Source organism: Crocodylus siamensis, chromosome 6 (assembly GCF_052110815.1).
Source record: "Crocodylus siamensis isolate JL-2025a chromosome 6, ASM5211081v1, whole genome shotgun sequence".
Lineage (NCBI taxonomy): Eukaryota > Metazoa > Chordata > Crocodylia > Crocodylidae > Crocodylus > Crocodylus siamensis.
In genome coordinates this window covers 2,632,054-2,649,143 of record NC_143400.1, presented here as the reverse complement: position 1 = coordinate 2,649,143, position 17,090 = coordinate 2,632,054, and the positions used below count along the sequence as shown (strand labels likewise).

General features: G+C 43.6%; 1 protein-coding gene across 3 annotated transcripts in view; it reads right to left on the bottom strand.

The window, feature by feature from the left end:
- Positions 1-17,090, bottom strand: part of LOC149860434 (leucine-rich repeat and fibronectin type III domain-containing protein 1-like protein) — a 172,118-nt gene that overhangs the window by 63,454 nt on the left and 91,574 nt on the right. The window lies entirely within an intron of this gene.

The following is a 17,090-nucleotide window of genomic DNA, read 5'->3' as shown; positions in this document are numbered from 1 at the left end:
TGTCTGGCTTTGCTACTTACTGTCTTCTTACAAGGAAATACCATGTCTGGTTTGGGGCACTACAGCAGATGCCTCCAATACCAAAGTGCAGCTACCTAGAAGGGCACCCTTCTAGATCACACCAGTCTAGTATCCCAGTGCATGTCCACACGTGCATGTGCTAATGTGCATTAACACTGGTGTACAGACTGACTTAGGACTAGACTAAAGGTAGTCCTAAGTCAATGGACACATACCAGTTAGCGCGCATTAGCATGCCTACATGTTTGCTAATGCAATTTAGCTATTTGCACAGAAATTTGTTGCCTGCTTTATGCAGGTATCAAATTTAGGCTTGAAGAGCCTTAAGTTACCATTTTTAAGAAACATTAAGGGCACATGTATGTAGACATGCACCCTTAAATGCGACTTAAATCAGGCTAATGCACATTAAGTGTGCACGTGTCGACATGCCTCCAGTGTTCTGAGCAGCGTCTCCCAGAGGGTTTAATTCTACAAAGGGTCCAAGACCCCCACAGCTTACTAAAATAAATAAGAAACAAAGGGTGTGCAGAGCCTCTCACCATTCTCTGAGCTACGAATTTGCTCATTTGCTCAAATTCCAGTCACTTCAGCATTTGGTGCCCTTTTTGGGAAGGATATGGACAAATGCCTTGCTAATGCCTAACGGTACTACCATCTGTGCTCACTGCCACCAGACAGAAATGGGTCCCGGGCATTCTGCCACTGTCACATCCCTTATAAATTCCTGCTTGTTATTTTTCAATAATGAACATAATTTAGATTCCTGAAATTATTAATGACCTGCAGGGAACACGCCTTTCAAAGAGCAATTTCCTGTCACTGAATTAATTGCTGCTAATCTCTAGAGAAGTATTGGGTTCAATAACTGAGTTAATTTTAAAAAGGCTTTGTGACACTGGGTACTAAGGTATGTGCCACCATCTAAATTCCAAGTTACTTGTTACTAATGACAGCTGCTAGATCGTCAAGTACAGCCACATTTGCTGCAATGATAGCTCATTGCAGCATCCATCAGGATGGAGGGGGAGCCAGGTTATCTTTTACACCAGCAGAAATTATAGGTATTAGCATACTGTGCTTTGCCTGCTGGAAAGGCTAATGACAGGCCCTTTCCAAAAAATTAAAAATAATCAGGGGAAAAACACCTCAAAGCCAATGAACCAAATTGAGTTCACCGTTTCACTAGTAACTCTGCACTGACTAGATGAATGCTAGCAGTCTGGTGCTAATAGGTTGTGGGAAGCAATCTGAAGGACCTGTGAGAATTACAGGCCTGATCTAAGCCCTCAAGTGAATTTTTCCACTAATTTCACTTGTTTTTGCACGGCACCTCTGTCAACTATCCTGACTGAGGAAGTGTGTCACCTTTTCCTAACAGATTCAGTGGTACTGATGAGGCCACGTCTGGAGTCTAGTGTCCAGTTGTGGGTCCCTCACTACAGAAAGGATGCAGGCAAGTTGGAGAGTCCAGGAGAGGGAAATAAAAATGGTTATGGGGCTGAGGGATGTCACTTGGGTGGAGAGGCTGAGGGAACTCGGCTGATTTAGTCTAGAAAAGAGAAGACTGAGGGGGACTGAATAGCAGCCTTCACCTCCCTGCAGGGGGGCTGCAAAGAGGCTGGAGCTGGGCTGATCTCAGTGGGGGCAGACGACAGGACAAGGAGCAATGGGCTCCAGCTGCAGCACGGGAAGTTGAGGCTAGAAATTAGGACAAACTTTCACTAGGAGGGTAGTAAAGAACTGGAACAGGCTCCCCAGAGAGGCTGGGAGCTTTCCATCCATGGAGGTTTTTAAGGCCTGGGCAGACAAAGCCTTGGCTGGGATGATGGAGCTGGGGCTGGTCCCGCTTGGAGCAGGGAGCTGCACTAGATGTGACCTCCCGAGGCCCCTGCCAACCTGCACTTTCTATGATTCTAATTCAGGAACCTTAGTAATAAGAGTGGTTTTTGTGTTTGTTACTCAGCATGGCCAAGAGCTCTTTTTTCTCTCTGCATGACTATAAAGCTGCAGCCATTCTCTTTAGACTAAGCCCTCCTACAGCTTTTTGCCTATTTTTTAAACTTTGAACTAGACCACTGCAATGCACTCTGTGTGAGACTATATGTGGAAACTGCTCCAAAACCAAAGAATGACAGGCAGTTGTACGCTATGCCGCTGAACTGACTTGCATGCTGTTGTGGGTGAAAGGCTGTAAAAGCAGTGAGAAAGAGGTTCACTAAAGGATCACCTTCCCAGTTTCTGTTTTCTATCTCATTTATTTTTATGCTAAACTTAACAGATAACAAACTATTTGGAGTCTTGTACTGAGCTGTCCGTGTTACACGTGTAGATTCATTTCCACATCTAGTGGTCAAGAAATCTAATTGCACAAGAAGCTGTTTTCTCCAAGACTTTGAAGTTGGTTGTACAGCCTGAACCCAAAATCAAAACTCCTCATTAGAAGGAATAAGGTCTTCATGTCAGAATCCTTTTGGACGCTTTGGCTTTTAGGGCAACTGCATATCTGTAATTAGTACAGAAAGTGGGTTAAAAAAAAGAATTATTTATAAACGGCAAGCTCCAGCAATAGAGGCTGGCATGTCAAAAGGACAAGTCATCTTTGAGCTTCAGCCAATGTAATGACACAAACGTTTTGAGACAGAAGGAAGATCTCTTTTGTGAGGGCAGTTGCAAACACCAGCGGGTGCAGTTAATCAGTTACGATGGTGCTAACGAGGGACCAAAAAGGTAGTCTTGCATAAAGATAAGCTCACCTTAAGGATGCCAAGAAGTGTTAGGAAGGTATGAAATAGTCTAAAGATGAACGAAGATACAAAATTAACAAAAGGGAACATTTTAAGCTGAATATTAGGAGCAGTCCCAAGGCGACTGGTTGCTTGAGTAATTTAAAATTTGATGGAACAAAGCACTTGTGGCAGACTGCACGGAAGAACTCTAGACCGGAAGGGAAGATGAAATGTTCCCAGGCTTTTTCATCTCTGATTTCAAATGGCATCCACTGGACTGTCTCTCTTCCCTGCTCAAAAAAGGTTTAACTGGCATTTAACTTGTTCACTGTAATATACTGATAATTAGATTTCTTGGGAGAAGCTGTGCTGGATATTCAAGACAATCTAGTATTAAATAGCTTCGTTAAATATTTTGTAAAGTCAGTCATTTGTTGAAAAAACCAAGCTTTTCTGTGATCATCCATTTCAATCAAATTAAACAAGGGGCGGTTTTCTACTACATCCCATAATGCAAAATCCTAGACAAAAATGAAAATCCAAATGCCAGTCGCTTACTAACTGGCTGCTCAATTATCCATGAATCCCATCCTGGACGAGAAAGAACCTCATGAAATCTAGAGCGTCATAACACTACAGTTTGAAATCTGAAAGACAGAAAATAAATGTGCCCTGTCGAGTTAGTATAAACTCAAATTTTTTTCAATCGGTACCCAACCAAGTGTGAATAACAAAAATTACAAGTAGCAGCAACACGAACCAGCTCTCTGCTCAGGAGACACTTGGCAAAGTAGAAAGAAAAATTGATGAGAAACAGTAGCAACAAGAGATCCATCAGAATCATCTCCCTTACCAGCCCCATCCTGGGGTGCTGCGGATGAGTGAGAGGAAGACCCTCAAGCTGGAGCACCACCGCCAAAGACTGGATGGGATTACAACGGGCTGATAGTACAAGGAGTGCAAAGCACCGGGAAGAAGGGAGGAAAGTTATTGCTACAAAGGTGCCCCAATGGTTAGCGTGGCCTCGGGACTGATTTGATTTGATCCGACAGAATCACGAACGCGGAAGGAAAATGTTATCAGAAATCATTTATCCTTGCTGTAACCATGCAGACTGCTTCACTGTACAGCACTCGGAGCCAACTGAATGATTAACTGTGAATAATGGCCTCTGTACAGTTAGTCTTTTTGAGAAGGGGGAAGAGAGGGGATAGGGTAGGAAATCGAGTCCTCGACAAAAGGCCTGTTGGAGGGAAGGGGTGCTTAAATGTTACATAGACCTTACGGGACTACAATGGTGCCTAGGCTTTGTGTTTGCTCCTCTTCAAAAAGATGAATTTAATCTTTTCTAAATATTTCATGATTACCAGCAATGGATCATGAATAATGCATCTTCATTTAATATCTGAATGAATATTCATGCATGCAACCACCTGTACAACTTTCACAATTCATGGTCATATTCATATGTATTCAAATGATCAGCTGGGGAGAGGGAGGGGAATGAAAAAAAAAGTAAGTCACCAGCAACAGCAACGAACCCAACTCATCCCGGATCGTTTGTCCAGTTTTAATTGCATCGCCCATGTTGCTGCCAGTTTGGTAGTTAACGTGGTGGACTCTGCCGCTGCCCAGATAACAACTCGGCCCTCTTTACAGAAGTTAGTTTCACAGATGGGTTCTCCTAAAATTCACGTCAGCACCTCGTACCTCACATGAGCACGATGGGTTATGATCTCACAAGCTAACTAGCAGCGGGTCTAGTCAAAGCTCGCGGGGGAGCTGCCCGAGGAAAGCTCAGGTTGCTGCAGCACAAACACTGCCGCTGGCTCTATATGAAATGTTCCTTACTCCGAATCACCAAACTAATGGTTTTTATTAGGCTGTGTGGTATCAGTGTGCAAACTGAGGTGTCCCGCCTTTTATTTTAAGAAGAGTCTTGCCATATATCAGGGCTCTCTCTCAAATATTCTCGTAGCAGTGAAAAATGGAGAATTTTTAATACAACTGCATAAAACATAATGAAGTGACCACTCGCAGAATTTTGTTAGAAGCTTATTACCAACTCAATGTTACAGCTGGTGTTTTGTTCCACTTTTTAACCACCCCGAAATGTTTTACAATTGATGACAGCTAATGACAGTTATAACGAGGCTGGCAGACAATAATTTCATTACAAAACCTGTACCATCATAGCTCCTACTATTCAAAGTCTAACAAGCATAAAATTGCATGCTCAGTATGTATGCAGGCAGGTATGTCATTACTCTGACAAAGAAATGATAGTATTTGTAGACAGTACATTAACAAAAGAACAATATTCAAATGGAAATCACCTTTGGTTCAAAATGAAAAGAGTGTGGGAAGGCTGCACGGTGAAATGTACTTCTCTTTCTACAAAGATTTTCTTCTTTCCCAACTTTCCTTCTCCTCTTCCCGACACCTTTGAAGCCTCAGGTCAGCACTGTGATGACGATGCGCCTCTGAACTCGAGATTTCAGGGCAGCAGCCATGGAGCTAACTGCCGCTACTCCTCGCTGACTTTACACTAAGAGCCGAGTCATATCAAGAGTATTTTCTTGTCCTTTAGTTTCAGCATTTTAGCTTCACGCAGCATCATATGAAAAAAGGCTTCGATCTTCTGCAATATTACGAAGCCCCAAATTTGGCCTTGAAGGCAAGAGAGGATGTTGAAACCAAAATGCCTGATCGGGCTCTTTGATCGCTACAGATAACAGAGGTCTGGTTTTTCAGGATTTGCAGCTGTGTTCGTTTACATGCTTGGAAGCTTCACACTGCATTTACTATCAGCGCACTTCAGGGATGATTATTAAAATCCTATTCACTGCTGGCATTATACTGACTTATGGGACAGAAAGGGGAGGATGTGGAAATTACTTGGTAACCTGATAAGGCATTAACTATGCCTCTGCATAGATCTCTGCAGCATGTCACGGAAGCCCATTTTGTTTGCCGGTCTAGAAAGCCTCGGCTGCTGCGTATTGATAACAACGGTTTCTTGTTTTCCTTCCCAGCAATCAGGTTTTCCTCTCTTGAAAATACAGCTCTTCCTTTTATCTTGGCGTTTCTAAAAGCTTCAGCGAAACATCCCAATTGATGAGGCACAGCCCGTCCCAGCGTACACGAGCGATTCCCAACCCTTTCAGGCTCGAGGCACCACTCCTTGACTTTTTTTCATGGCACCTCAGTGGAGAGCCATTGGCCTAAGACAGAGGCATCTGACCAGAAAATGAGGCATTTAGGACTTTCCCCCTGCATCCACTTGTAGTCACCGATGCAGCTATCGTACATGGAGGGAGAAACTGAAAACGGTTGGCAGGGCTGATGCCACTTCAAAGGAAGCATCCCTAAATCCCAAACTCACGTGTAACCCAGAGGTGTGGCCAGTAGGGCTGTGCTGTGGGCAGGGAAGGGGGAAAGGTGTTGAGGTGTTGTGATGAGCCCGGAAGGGGGGGTGGGAGAGTTGGGCAGGGTCTCAAGTGCAGTGGCTCACCCAGGATCTCACCCTCACTCACCTTATTGCACTGCATTAACCCTCCCACAGCTGCCACCGATCGGTCCGTAGATCCAGGCCGTAAGGCCTTAACGAAGTAGCGGCTGCCAGGGGAATCCTGCCTCTGGACCTAGCACTGCAAAGGGCTGATGCTCCTCCCAGAAACAGAGCAGGCACGGGACACCCCCTCCAACGCACCCGTTTTCAGGAGGAGAGCGTAGTGTCAGACCGGGAAGGACCGTGGCCCCAAAGCATGCCCTGGCCACAGCCGTGTCCCAATCTGCCTCCCCAGAAAATGCACAGGGCAGGTGATGGTGGCATCCCTAGAAGGGGTTCACTGCTCCCCAGTTGAGAGCCACTTGGCTACACAAATCCATTATGTACAGGTCAGGCACTGCATGCCCTGAGGATGGGTAAGCAGCATCTCACTCCCATGCATTATACACCCTCTGGAGAAACAACACCCCCCTCACCATGAAAAGTTATATTTTGTGCTCTGTGTGCCCGTACGCTGCTTTTGAAGCAGGGCTTCTCCTACCTATAGTCATACCCCATCATATTCGGGCATCTATTTTTCCAGAACCAAAGTTGCTCCGAAAACTGCTCCATAGGAGATGTCTACACATGGACATGGCAAAAATTCTCTCTTGCAACTGGGCATGGATGCCTCTATAAAACTAAAACTTGTACTGACAGGAAAAGGGAGGAATTTCAACCAGTAAGGCTGCTCCCCTCCACCAAAGGTTTTTACCTCCATAAGCCTTTCCCCTTTCCTTTGCTTTAACAAAAAGGAGCAGGCGGTTTAAACAGATGTTGTTAGCAGTTGTCTTCTAATCTCTCTTGCGAGTCTTCTGCTCTGGGAATGCGGAAAAACATACCTCGCACTGTTTTATTACATACAACGCAACAGATACCATTTGGCGATAATTTGAAGTGCTCCTACGGGGCAGGAGCAAGGATTTCAGCAACATCCCACTGGAGTTACTGGGAATGTTTCCTCTACACACCATTCATCCTTCTGTGAAGCAGCAGAATTACAGAAGTAAATTAAAATTGCTCTATTATGGCCAGATCTATACTGGCATGTCAAGCTGTTCTAAGTCTTTAAAACTGACTCAATAAGAATCAAGTAGATAAGAGCATAGATAGACCCAGCAGAGACCATGCACATACTGCACCATGTGGGAAACTGTCATCTGGCAAAGAATGAGAACGATAATAAGGTGAAACCCCTGTGTATTATAGTTACACCAAGTTTCTAGAGCAAATACCGCAAACTTGCAGATTATTTTTCATAAATAAAAATACGAATGATATAAATACACCATTGCATTATATAATTAATCAAAAGCACACTTTGTTTTTATGTGCTTATATGGACTTTCACTAATGGCTGCTTCTTTTAGGGATACCATGGTATCCATCATGCTTGCCTTGCAAAGACCTCTTTATTTTTTAAAAGGAACTTTATGCTCCAAAACAATTAATTCATACCCAACTAAAAGGGTATTAAAAGTAAGGGTGGGGATTAAGGCTCTGCTTTGGAAAACAAAAATCACAAAATTCATCTATTCTCTGTCATTTCAATATTCAAGATCATTTACAATAGTTACAGGTGCACGATAGAGATTTTTAGGGCCAACACTGATATCCAATTTTTAAGGCAGCATATCAGCCAATACCAATACCAATTCAATTTCCAATATAGTGTGGAGAGCTGCCTCCAGCTGGTACGTCTGCTATGGTGGAAGGGGAGGGAAGGGGCGTGAAGGCACAGATCAACCCCACCATGGTGAGGGAAGGGGCAGGGGCAGGTGCTGGTGCTGCCCAGCTGGAGTGGGGTGTGGGACAGAGGCATGGCTTGTTGGTGGTGGGGGGGGGATGTGCCCCCCAGATCTGTGCGGGACGAGTGGGCAGGCTGCAGCTGCAGGCTGGAGCTGGGCTCTTCTTGGTTGGGGCAGGGCTGTGAGCAGAGGCTATGGAGGGGGGTGCAGCCCCCCCAAATTCCGCTGTAGCTCCCTCCCAGCACTATTGCGTGCCTGGCGCAGCCCCCCGCCTATCCCCACACACTGGGAGAAACCAGGGCTGCGAGAAGAGAAGACTCAGAGGGGACTTGGTGGCAGACTATAAGTATACAAGGGCGTACATCGGGGACTGGGAGAATGTCTGTTCACCAGGACTGCCCAGGGGAAGGGACCCAATGAACTTGGAAGGTCCCTTTCAGCCCCTAACATCTATGAATAAAGAAAAACTTCTTTACAACTCAAGTGTCCAGGCTCTGGAATAGACTCCACCCAGATGAGGTACAATCACCTACTCTGGGCATCTTCAAAAAATGCCTGGACGCTCACCTTGCTGGGGACATCTGACCCCAGCGGCCTTTCCTGCTCACAGCAAGGGGGGTGGGGGAGGCTGGACTGGATGATCCTGAGAGGTTCCTTCCAGCCCCTAATATCTGTGAAAAACTATAGAAAGCGACATGCTTTTTTCAACTGATTCAAAACAGGAACCAAAGAGCAAAATCTGCAGTGTTGGACACTTCCTTGCCCAAACAACAGGGAAGAACAAGCTCATAAAAAGCCAACAAAGTAAACAGACTAAAGAATTATTTAAGAGGTTTCAGGATTTACTGAGCTTCTGAATAGGTTGGCAAATCTTTTTTGGCAATCCCATCAACATTTAAAATGAAACTGTTTATCAGGCTCTGCAGCAATGCAAATGTCCTGTTCTTCCAGCCCTCCTCAGAAATGACAGACCGACACGGCTACAACCTACACTCCTGAATCTAGTAATGTAACACTCAAACCTGGTTCATTTTATTTTAATACAAGAATTACTTTACTTCTTATCAGCCAATCAACTGGAACTGGGGTTTCAGTACTTTATACACAAGACAAAGGCAGTGTCATCCCTTAGCAAAACTGTTCCAAACTAGGTATTGTAGATTTCTTCCACAGTATTGATTCGAAGAGACAAGGTTGAACAGTATAAACGAAACCAAAAACACAATTAGAAATAGTCGTAGAGGCCACCGCACTTGGACTGCACCACAGAACAGGTAGCTTTCAACACACAATCTTCTCCCAAGTGATGCTTCACAGCAGAGAAAAAATGAAATCTTATTCTATAATACACACACTACAGAATACAGTTATTGTGGCTTATCTGTAAAGAGAAGCAGAAAATTCCCCGTTAGATATTCTGAATCAAAGTTAAATCTTGCAGTACAGTGGTTAGGGACTGTTTTGCAACTCCCGTGAACTCCCAAGGTACATCGGCAGCTATTTACCCAAGTTAAGCTATATTTGCAGAAATATTTCATGCAGTTTTATTTCAAAGGAAACAGTTTTTGTTTGGATTCACTGAACAATGTTTGCAAAACAAATATTTTAGCATTTGTGCTAGTGAAGGGGACTCACAAGAGGAACACGTCTACAATCGTAAGTGGACTCAAATAATTTATTTTCGTTATCCAATCTAAATGAAGTTGAAAAAGTAAATAGGCAGCGTGAATAGGGAGAGGTAAATAGCTTCTTAAATTACTTTCATTTTTTAATATTAAAAGTGCTATTAGCAACACAGGAAAAGCAATCTGGTTTTTAAAGTAAATTATTTTCACCCTGACAGCTTCCTTTAAGCAATACATTTCTCACCCTGCACTGTAAGTGTCCCCCACATACCCTGACCACTTTAAACTACAGCTAACATTTCCCACAGCATGAGGAAGACCCCACAATCAAAATGCAATTTCTGTCCTCCCCCTGCCAAGGACTTGGCTCCAAGACTGCCGTGGGTCTGACTCCAATCACTGTTAGCCTCGGTATGAATAATTTGGTTCCTAATGCGTGCTACTGCGTGGGTGAGTTGCAGATAGAGCTGCAACCTCCAAGACTGCCAACTCCGAAACAAGCCCTGGATTCGTTCCGTTTGAACATAGCTCTAGCTGAAAACGCTTGTGCATTGCTAGCAATCATACTCCCCCTTAACCTGTTTGTAAGCTTTAGTGGATGAAGGTGAGAAGGCTATTCAGGGAATAACGATAAGCCTTGAAACACAGGGTTCATGAACCATTCTGCACCAAAGAGGAAGTGTCCTCATTACTTGGCTTCCTATCATTCACTGGATATGCCTTCCAGCATGCTCACATCTCTCTCTTTGGTAACTTTGCATTTATTCTTTTTTGCACAAGAAGAAGTTAAGCACCATGAAAGAAGGGGAAAACACGATGTATCAATATTTTATCTTTCCTATTTCCATGAAAATGGGCTCTTGGACTTGACATTACAGGACTGAACTTGCAGTCCAAGTCAAGTGGAGTTCCATAGCATCAGAGCAGTACAATCTGTATATCCTAGATGAATATAGCAGTGAGCGCTGAAGAAGGCGTTTCATCCAGCACACCATCGCTGCGACAAAGCCCTACTCCTTCAAAAGACATCGTTTTGTAAGATCTTTGCTGGGTGTGTTCATGCACTTTTCTTCCTTCCTAAACAGCAAGCAGAAGAGATCAAAGTAAACAGAAAACAGTTAAAAGATAGCACAACAGTAACACAAACACAGATTTGCCTTTAAGAAACATCAGAAATTGTTCCTTTCCTATGGCTGACCCAAAGACCTGCCTTTGCTAAGTGTGTTTCATACGGAGCAGTGCAATGAAGGCAAGGATGGCAAGTCCTTTGGGGAGAAGTCAAGACACTTCTGCCACCGCATGTGTATTAGCTTCTGACTGCATTTTTTGATGCAGCTGACCTTCAACTCTAAAGCAAGTAAAGAGATATAATATCTCACATCCTGCTGACTTCCTGCCCCTGGGGCATGGGGCTGGACTTGAAGATCTTCTGAGGTCTCTTCCAGCCCTAGTGCCTACGAGTCTATGAATTACCTGGAAAAATGTGGCTAATATTTATGTGCTGCAACACAGAGTATTTCAAAAACCAAACAAGAACACCCCAACAAGTGGCAGGTGTGGGATTGTAAGGGTTTCCAGGAAATGCGAGGACTTAATTCCTCAGATCTGCCGGGTGAAAACTGCACTTTAAAAGTTGCTCTTCATACCAAGCCTGAGAGTGCTTCTCCATAAACTTAGGAGGCCTTACAACTCCACTCCAACACAGTGAGCAGCAGATTTCAGGACATGTTTTTATTCTAAAAAGATTGAAAAAAAAAATACATGTTTTCAAATTCACTTAAACCACTCATTGATACTATAGTTCACATAAGGGCAATATATAAAAACATGCATCTGTAGTCACACAGAGCAGGAGAAATAGCAAAAAATCATCTCCTATACAACAAAGTATTGCTGAGGGTGATATTTCTGACTAGTACAAATGACAGTCACTTCAAGCACAGGGATGCTGAGGGACAGGACATTTCCTATGGATTAATGATGAGAGAGGAAGTGTGATGCCTCAAAGTTTGTTGGAGGTATTTAGACTTGGATGACATTGTTTAATATCAGTGTATTTCTACAACATCTAAATACCTTTTTAGTTCAGCTCACATCTGCTCAGTCACCTCCTGGCACAGGCTTTGCAACTAGCCACTTGAGTAATGGTTTCCTATTCAAAGCTTAGAAGAAAAAACTAACTATAATAATAATAATAATAATACATTCTCTCTCAAAGTAACACCCCAGGCAGTTTGGAAGCCCTGTTGCAATAGTTTATGTACATCGTAAAGGATGACAGTCCCTGACAGCAAGGTATTCTAATAAGTCGGGGGGAGGGGGGAGAGTAGAGCAACCTATTAGAGGGTTTTCGCTTGCTATTCACATTAAACATTCACATTTTACTTCAATCATCCCTTAACTCTACCAGCTCCACAAGTCTGAACAGGGTTTTTCCTCCTTGGCATAAGAGTGAAGGAAAATAGATTTTCTTTGCAAAATGTATACAATGTCAGGAATCTTTTCAGATAAATCCCTGTCAAATATGCTTGTCATTGGATTCCAGATAAATGAATACGATAGCCAAAACAAGCTCACCAAGAAGAGATACTCCTTGACGGAAGGAAAGTCCAATGGCTGTCCGTCCCCTACCCACAGGCCTAAAATGCCATTTTAAAAGCTATTATGGAGCCTCTGATAAATTCACTTTTGGCTCTGGATCACCTTGTCAAGCTTGCATTCTCCCGCCCCCCAGCCCCAAATAGCTTGGGTACGCTTTCTGGAAATGCAGAAGGCAATCGCACAGAAACTAGCAGCTTTGCCACGCTAGACAAAACAGATGACTTTTATTTGGTTGTCATAATGTCTTGGGTCTGAGCACGACTCTGCCTCAGAAAATGCCTCGGGATGACAAAGACAACAGTGAGCAACCTGGAAGCATTCTGCTTAGCTTCTTCATCAAGTCACTGTGCCACGAAAGGGTAGCTCAACGAGACATGCCCTTACTGAATGCTATGAAACGCTAGTATATGCCATGAGAAAGTGAACGCTCCAGTAGAGTCTATACTGAACAACTCGGGCGGCACCAAAACTCATTCAACAGCTTCCATTTCTTTCATTCCTAATTCGGCTCAATAACTGGGATGGTGTCCAAGAAGCATATTCGGGTTACCGATATAGAAATACTTCTAGCAAGACCTTGAGAGAAGGTGAAGATGTGAAGAGCAGCAATTTGAGGGAGGTGGGGTTTGGTGGATATATGCTGCAAGATGACATACTAGTCCGAAGATTCATTGAGAAATTAAGACACATTTGAAACATCAACATGATCCAAATTTTTACAAGACAGTAATTACTGTACCAGAAGGTGATGTTGTGCATGACTGCTTTGTTCTAACTACTTCTGCATTTGTCATCAGACACTGGGTGTTCAAAGCCTGGTGCAGTCATCACGTACAGAAAGGACATTAAATTTAATCTAGTTAGACATTTGCTTTTTGTGTTAAAAAAGAGGTAAAAAATTGTGCTACTTGTCACAGGGCTAGCAGCCTCCATGTTGAAAAGAAACTAGTGTGTTAAAATGTCATTCTGAGAAACCTTAAAGGGCTCCGATTGTCAGAGACAGAGTGCTCGTTCTGGGCTGAAAATCAAGTTCCTCAAGGGGAGCTCAAACTGGATGCCCAGAAAATTAAGAACCTAAAACTGATAGTAATTTTGGAAAATTTTGCCAAAGTGTCTTGGAAATCAGAAATTAAATCTGAAATTAGACAGATGGATGGGGGGGAGGGGGAGGAGATATTAGCTTGCATCTACTTCTAAATAACCCTTATAAATCATCCTTACGTCACAAAGGAAGTATTTTTGTCTCTCTGTGAAACTATTTTAAGGTGAAGGTACATTTTATTGTTCATCACATAACTGCCTCAGTAGGCATCTCTTGGACGCAGAAATTTGATTAATACTATACTTACTGATGAGACTGGAACCGTCTAATTAAGGAACAAATTCTTTTCATTCCTGTGTGAAGTTCTTGAAGAGCAAATACACCTCCCACTCACAAAGTGACTTCAGGGGGGTTGAGAAGATGGTTGTTGACCTGGGAGGCTAACTTTACAATCTCCAGCAGAATGAAAACAGCTCCAATAAAGCAGTATGAAACCAACAGTATTATATCACAGTAAGCAAGGGAAATAGAAGGGAGGCAGACAAATACGGAGGTTACTTTGTGTAACCCAACCTCATTTCTGCAAGGGTTTGGATTAGACAAAAGTGCGTGAGGAGAAGGGTTGCTGGTTGTAGCTGAGACTCTGCACGTGCCTGAAGAAGGGCGTTTGTGCCTGAAAACTTGCAAAGAAAATTTTTTCCAACTATTTAGTTGGTCTAATAAAAGAGATCGCATCTACCCAGAGAACCTGGTCTGCCGACGTGTGGAGAAGAGCAGTTAGGAGCAGGGGGTTTCATCCTCACATGGGTGGATGCTGTGAAGTCCCAGACGGGGACAGGGAATGAGCTGGTCCCAAGTCTCCAAGCCTCTGGAAGAGATTTGCCTACTGCCAAACTAAACTGTTTTATAAAACCTACATATTAATATTTTGTATTGTTTGAATTGGATTATTAAGCTGCATAACGTCTTCTTGCTCCTGGCATGCATAATATGCACAGCAGGAGCAGGAGCCATCAGAGAAGGGAGATTATTTATGAGGGCCAATTACTCTTGTTGTGTAGCTTATCCTGATTTCCACAGCTGAGAATGGCAGCCTCTTAATAATGAAGTAGCTGTCTTAGGACTGGAGAGTGAGAACAAACAAACAATAAAACACAAAGGCTATGATTTCACAACACGGTAAAGAAATATTAGTTAAAGAGCGCTCTTTCTGCAACACAAGGGTCTTGACCTTCACCAGAAGCACACAGTTCTACCAGTTAATTAATCACCTGCTATATATAGTGGCTGTTTCCCTGGAGCTTTTTTCCACTGGTAAAAGGGATTTTTGTCACCAATAAAAACGTTGGTGGATAACATACCTTTCAAAAGGAACATTTCCAGTGCACGCTGCATACCAGGCTGCATCAAAGCCTTGCCCCTCTTACTGAACAAGGTCAACCAAAGCTGGCACTCCTGTGGATTTAAGAATTGTGATGTTTTCTCTTTTTGAACCACCTCCGACCAGAGGTCTTTAGCAATGGCTGGAAGCCCAGTACACGACAGTCCATGGTTAATTAACTACCATTAATTAAATCAGCTGTATCTACTGCACAGTTACCTTCAACTGACAGCATGTCCCACACCAGTGTAGTCACACAAGCAACAGTGGGAATGAAATTATTAGACCTCCCATTTTGCATCCAGGGACAAAGACAAAGCGGCAGTTCTTGGCTGTCTCACACACTGCACCCCGCCATGGTGCTATGCGGTGGTTGTACTCGGGAGCACTGCAACCTGCACAAGAATCAAACCTGCGCTGAGGTGGGTCCCCCTTAACCACTGCTGGTACCTGCAAACGCCCAATTAAGCCTGTAGTTGTCAAGCCTGGTGGTGTCCTCATACAGTCCAGGAATTCATTGCAGACATTTCTACTAGAGTGTAATTCAGAGAAGAACGCCATTTGATAACAACACTGCTTTGTAGGGCATTTCATGTCCTACCCATGGCTGTTTGGCACGTTGTCCATCTCACTAGCATGCGCCACCACTTGCAAGAGAAGTGCTTTCGCCTGTCAGTTTAATCTCAGGGATCCAGAGAAAATGAACCCACCAGAAGATGAGCTATGGCAAGTTGGATGGAAACATTGCTAAGTCTCATGCTAGGCCCAGGCTGCTTCCCATCACCTTGGTTTGCAGTTTGTTTGATGCAATAAAAAGAAACATGTCTCCATTTAATCCCAAGTCATTATTTTGCAGCACGTAATGTGGCAAGACAGAGAAATATTATAAAAAAAGCTGCAAATAGAAAGAGGAGTCAGTATGGAGGCTAAATGCTGCCAGGGGACTCCAAAAATCTGAATTCAATTCCCTACTCAAAAGGTTCCCTTTCTAACGCTGTAAAATAAAACTACTTGCAGACTCTCTGCCTCAGTTCCCCATCTTGCTTTATTTGTTGGGATGGTAAGCAATTTGGAGTCTGGATTAGCTCACCCCATAAACAGCAAAATGTGGAGTCAAACTCGACTGGGTTTTAGTGGCACTGTAATATAAAACAAAAAAGTGAAGCAATACTATTTTAATTAAGTGATAAGACTCCAGGGGAACAGAACCAGAAGGATAGGGAGCCATTTTAAAAGCTTGCTCACCTGTCGATTTTTCACTTCTGGACATTTTTTAAAAATGTTTAAAAGAAACTAAGCCCATCCATCCATTTAAACACTCATGATTTGGATAACTCAAGTATGAAAGTGGCTTTGTACCTCAAGGGTTAGAAGACAGCAAGTACCCTCCTGAGCTATTCTAAACTTCTATGCACAATGAGCTGTCACTTCTAAACTTTCTCTCTGCGACAACTCCTTTGATGTGGAGCTAGACCTTCGGCAAATTATTTACTATTTTGTACAGCAGGAAACGTTACAATGGAGTCTGGAGCGTGAGGTCTTGGGAGTGGCTTTCGGGCTTGTGTAGATCCTGCTTGCCATTTCAAGAAAGAAATAAATGGTGTTAGAAATGCATTTGGCTGCAAAGTGCCTTGGATCAATACACCAATGCTGTGCATTTTTTCCACTGGGATGCATTTACAGAGCGTGACAGCGAAGTACATACAGTTGTATAACTTACAATTTTATATCAAGTGTACAAGCTAAAATTAATGAACTCTGAAATGTAAAATCAGCACAGTATAGTTTTGCCTTTCACTCCTTTGCTGTTGCACTTTTCTTCTTCTGTGTCGTACAACTTTCAAATGACTCCTGTATAATTTCAAGCTTTTTGGGCAAACCCGTTTTAATTTTATACCCACTTTGGGTACATCTCAATAAGACCACGACCCCAAGAGGCCCCTTGAAGCTCTGCCATGATACGAAGACTAAACGATGATAATTATGGTCTGGTGTCAAGACATACAAGCCACGCCCCATGACTGTCTCCTTCAGAGGAAGTAAGTGTAATCATTTCTCAAAAATCTCAAAGACAAGACTGAAAAAGCTGCTCTCCCAAAAACGTTTGCTAGGGCTGGTCTCAACGTGACCTGGAGAACTGGAATAATCAGCTGATATGGTAGTCCAGGACCGGACAAGGAACATCCCAGGGTGTAAGGTAGGGGCGGGCAAAGTTCGGCCAGCAGCAAACTCCATTTCCCAGCCACCCCTGCCCACGTGGCTGGGGCTGGGTGCCATGGAGACCCCAGCTGCACCCTGACAAGGCAAGGCTGGGGTTGCCATGGAGACTGGCCCCAGCCATTGTGGCAGGGTATGCGGCAGGGCAGGGAGTTGCTCCAGAGCTGCTGGGATCT